At 34.0% G+C, this 4,527-nt stretch overlaps 1 protein-coding gene across 2 annotated transcripts in view; it reads left to right on the top strand.

The window, feature by feature from the left end:
• Positions 1 to 1,124: 1,124 nt before the first annotated feature.
• Positions 1,125 to 4,527, top strand: part of LOC108968174 (probable phospholipid-transporting ATPase VD) — a 55,010-nt gene continuing 51,607 nt past the window's right edge. The window contains exon 1 of one of the 2 annotated variants that reach the window (XM_018932000.1): positions 1,125 to 1,254. The gene's annotated coding sequence lies outside the window, so the exon portion shown is untranslated. The other variant, XM_018931990.1, reaches the window with a different exon arrangement.

Raw genomic sequence — 4,527 nt, 5'->3', positions numbered from 1 at the left:
CGTCACCTAAAGTGTAAAATAACGTAACAGCATTTTCTTAAATTTACAGAACATGAGTTAAACAAAATTTAAATATTGGTTAAAACTGTGTTATATCTGATAACAGAACCTTAAAATGGTGTAGATATGTACATATATATATGTAACTTGAAGTAGTGGGTCGTACTCAATGAAACACTCAATTTCGAATTTTTTGATCATACGTTATTTTATATTTTAGATGACGATATATTCTAATTCTTTTATATCTATATATTCAAATGCTTTACAGTATTATGTTATTCAGTTAAATATTTTCAATTGATCCGAAATTTCAACATATGCAGATAATATTTTTGAAGGCCTTAAGAGTTTTATGTAATAGATATGTACATATGATATTTTCAAAATATTCTTCTTTCCTACTGCTTATATTTAAGTGTTTATTAAAAAAATAAATCTTTATGCCAAATTCATTGATAAAATACGATAGACTGTGAGTGTCATCGGTGAAACCTCACAAGAAATAAGCACAAAAAACTCACCTATGAGTAGAAAAGCAAATTGTTGAGAACCAGCTGTTTCGCAAAAACAAACCAGACAATATAAATAAATAGGCAATCAAGAAAAGTAAGTAACTTTGCATTTGGTGCACATATAATATTTTAAATTATTTTACGGATTTCGAAATGTGAAAGAATGACTTAGGAACAGCTGGAGCATTACTGGGTATGATTCAAATATAAAAATTTTTTTTATTTTATTTGCAAATAGAATCTTGTCAGAATTATTTACATAACCTTTGGGAGAATACTTCCTCCATTCTATTTCACTAAAATAATTCTAAAATTCATTAAAAATATTGAAATTTGTTAAACAACCACAACCGATTTTGCATTTTGAGCTTTGCTTTCATACATCACAAATTTGTGAGGCATTTGGGCTTTTGAAATCACCTCAGGGTACGGAAACCTCACAAATCACAAAACATCTCAATAGTATGGGTGGTGATTTTTGTGATTCCACGAGAACAGAGCTTTAAGTTAAAAATCGATAAACCTTATTATGTATACAAGGCTTGAATATATGAAGAAGTGAAAACACTCTATTAGTGTTGAATAACAACTAAATTTTGCGAACAACAGCCAACCATATGATGAACCCGTGTGTAGAAGACGTAAATACTTGTTCCCAACTCTTTATCTATATTTTTTGAGTGATTGGCAAAAGACGAAGTGCGCGAATGACAATTAAAGTACCATTAAAAAAGTATAGGTGAGAATTATTAAAAATTATAGAATCTAATATGAAAGGCTGATACATGTATTAGAAAGTTAAATATTTTTTGATAGTTATGTGCTTTTGATTGAGTAAAAATGTAACTCGTTCCATTATTTTATCTACATGCATAAGAGATTGTGTTGCATATACATATACACATATTAAATATTGTGCTATTGAAAAAAAAATGTAGAGGAATGCAATTTAGGACACGCAAACAACCTATTTATTTTATATACAGCGGATACTCTAATAAATTTGAATAGTGGAATTAATAAATAGTAATTAACCAACGACCAATCAGTACATAACAGAAAAGTGTAAAAAGAATATAAAATAAAACAAAAAATGTGCAATTTGTAAAAAATGGTTCTCATTTAAAAGTGTTCTTGTGTAGCGTCACGAAAAGAATTGAGAAGCAAAATCGATTTATGAAAATTTATCTTCATAAACATTGACAACTTTAGTTAATTTTTGCAGTCTGATAAATTGTAAAGTTTTCACTTTGCTTGCGTCGACAACTCCAATTGGAAAGAACACCAGCAAAAACTCTTCATCTGTGTACGTAAGCATACATAAACATAATTTCTGTTTTTTTTTTTTAATTTTGAGCAAATTTTAGGCACGATTACGATTCTTTTGACGCCGCGATTTAAGGGTATAATCTGAAAGAGGATAATCTCCTGATTGAAAAATGTATACACATATACCCTTCTCAGACTTACCGTTTACGAGTTATTTGTATTTAAAGTTCCTCAATTTTATATGCAATTTTTTATTTTTATATTTTTATTTACATGTCATGACAAATACTAGTGTTGCCACATATTTTGTTTTGTTCATATTTTTTTTGGGTCGAACTACTTTTTGCACTTGCGGCCTTCGGCTGCGCTTCAAACAAAAAAAGAATCCTTGTCGGTCCAACACCGGGGTGTTCATAGTTCTCTTGTGTCGAACTACTTTTTGCACTGGCGACCTTCGGCCGCGGTTCAAAAAAAAATAACCCTGGTCGGTCCAACACCGTGGTGATCATAATTCTTTTGTGTCGAACTATTTTCGCCACTGGCGGCCTTCGGCCGCGCTTCAAAAAAAATGGCACGATTCCGATTACTTTGGCGGAGGGGTAAAAAAACAAAATTTCCATAGAAATGGGGTATGTACGGATAGGGGAGCTTCTCCAGAGTAGGAATATCCAAAAATTAGATAAAAATTACTAATATTTTCTAAAATATTCATGTTTAAAATTTCAAAAATTTGCACTGCGAACACATGTTATTTCACTATGTTTCACTAATATTTTTCAAGTTTTTTTTATGTATATTTAAATATACACTCTGAGCTTTAAAATAAGCTCACATTTCACATTTATTTTGTAATTTTTCTGCTAAATTTAGTCATTTAAAAATTACTTATCAAATTTATGGCTGACAAGTTTAGAGTGTTTATATTTACGAGGAAAACCAGCCTTGCCACACCTTCAAAAACAAAAGTGAAAGATTTTTCAGCGTTTCACAGCGTTTTCTGTGTTTGTACTTTCRAGTGTTTCTTTTTTCTCTATTAACTATAAAAAACTATAAAGAAGAAATTTATTAAGCAAATAAGTAATATTATATACATGTATTAGTAATATTGTATATACATATGCATAAGTAATATTATATAATAATATTACGTAAAAAAGTGTAAAGTATACTCAAGTACTTTCATGCAGTACTCTTTTCTGCGTTGGCGGCCTTCGGCCGCACTTTAAAAAAATAACTCYGGCCGAGCGAATACCCGGGGTGGCTCAAGTACTTTCGTGCAGTACTCCTTTCTGCGTTGGCGGCCTTCGGCYGCGCTTTAAAAAAATAACTCTGGCCGAGCGAATACCCGGGGTGTCTCAAGTACTTTCGTGCAGTACTCTTTTCTGCGTTGGCGGTCTTCGGCCGCGCTTTAAAAAAATAACTCTGGCCGAGCGAATACCCGGGGTGGCTCAAGTACTTTCGYRYAGTACTCCTTTCTGCGTTAAAAATAAAAAAATATATTGAGTTTTTGTTATAATGTGGTTAAAGTGGTTATATTTGTTGGTTATCATGCACTCATATTGAAACANTAAAGTGGTTATATTTGTTGGTTATCATGCACTCATATTGAAACAAAATTTGAGTTTTCGTACTGTACTGTATACTGTATACTTTACACTTTATTACGTAATATTATTATATAATATTACTTATGCATATGTATATATAATATTACATATTTGCTTAATAAATTTAAAAAAGAAAATATCCATATGCATGAATAGAGAAATTTTTGCGAAAAAGAGGAATTTCAGCGAATTGCCTTATCATCACATGGCAGCGCTCCATTTCGTCGTAATTTTTAGTAAACAAATGAAGTTCAAACGAGAGTAAAATGTAATTTTTAAAATAAAGATTTTTTAGGTAATAAACCTACTAAAGGTGTAAAATGTGGATTTATTTAAAAGTTTATAGTGTAAATTAATTAATTTAAAGTGAAAAATGTGAATAAACAGTTCCTCTCCCTACACTCCTGCACCAGAAGCGACCTGATCTCGTAAGAGGAGATCGCCTTCAGCGCCGCTTGACTATCGCTTAGAAAAGCTATACGCTCATTGCGATAGTTGCGATGGAGGTTTATTTCTAAGCACCGGCTTATAGCATACACCTCTGCCTGGAAAATGCTCGRGAACTCCCCCATGGATACTGGGAGCCTAGTGCGTGGGCCCACAATCTGCGCCAATTCCCTCCGACATTTTGGAGCCATCTGTGTACCACCTTATAGTACTGTTCCTCAACAACCGCTCGARGTTGGAGTCGTTCCACTCCTCTTTGCTGCCGAGGGTGACCTTAAACCTCTTCCTTATCCCTATCTTCTCCATCCTCCGGTATGACACTATTTTTCCTTTTCCGTACCTTTGGCATTGGATTCCATTGTCTGTTAGCAGTGCTAGTAGTTCGTCCACAACAAGACTCCATAGCAGGGGTGATAACACACCCCCCTGCGGACAGCCTCTTGTTGTGCCGAGACGAATACTGCTATCAGCTACTGTGGTCTCAGCAACCCTTGAGCGCAGTACGGCATCTATCCATCTAAGCACCGGTGCCGCCACATTCCTTTTCTCCAGTGCCCTTGCTACACTCTTGTGGGACGTGTTGTCAAAGGCTCCTTCGATGTCTAGGAACGCGCAGAGCATCACCTCCCCATGCTCCATTGAACTCTCTATTTCAGAGGTCAACTGGTACAGAGCAGTGCTAGTAGATC

Source organism: Bactrocera latifrons, unplaced genomic scaffold, assembly GCF_001853355.1.
Source record: "Bactrocera latifrons isolate USDA-ARS-PBARC rearing strain unplaced genomic scaffold, ASM185335v1 scaffold_1022, whole genome shotgun sequence".
Lineage (NCBI taxonomy): Eukaryota > Metazoa > Arthropoda > Insecta > Diptera > Tephritidae > Bactrocera > Bactrocera latifrons.
The sequence above is the reverse complement of the archived record's forward strand: the minus strand, read 5'-3'. Positions and strand labels throughout refer to the sequence as shown.